This window comes from Heteronotia binoei, chromosome 4 (assembly GCF_032191835.1).
Source record: "Heteronotia binoei isolate CCM8104 ecotype False Entrance Well chromosome 4, APGP_CSIRO_Hbin_v1, whole genome shotgun sequence".
Classification (NCBI taxonomy): Eukaryota; Metazoa; Chordata; class Lepidosauria; order Squamata; family Gekkonidae; genus Heteronotia; species Heteronotia binoei.
In genome coordinates this window covers 68,347,723-68,348,052 of record NC_083226.1, presented here as the reverse complement: position 1 = coordinate 68,348,052, position 330 = coordinate 68,347,723, and positions in this window count along the sequence as shown.

Here is a 330-nt window from a genome sequence, read left to right as displayed (position 1 = left end):
TAGAGTCTTTGGAAGTGATTTGTAAGCAGGCTGAGGTATGTCTAAAAGGGAAAACTTTTGAGCACCACTGTACATCTTTGGATCAGAATAATTTACAGCAGCACTCACTGAGAACCTAAACTGCACTGCCCAGAAAAAGCAGAAGATACAACACCACACACAACTGAATTAAAATATGAAATTCTTATTTAGTGACAAGCTTTTGTTTGTTTGTTTAAATGTATTCAACAGTAATATTAAACTAGATCTGTTGCCAGTTTGCTTCATGTGATGCGCTAAATCATCTTCATACAGATTTTCTGCTTTTAGAAAGAGAGGTATTCCTTCCAA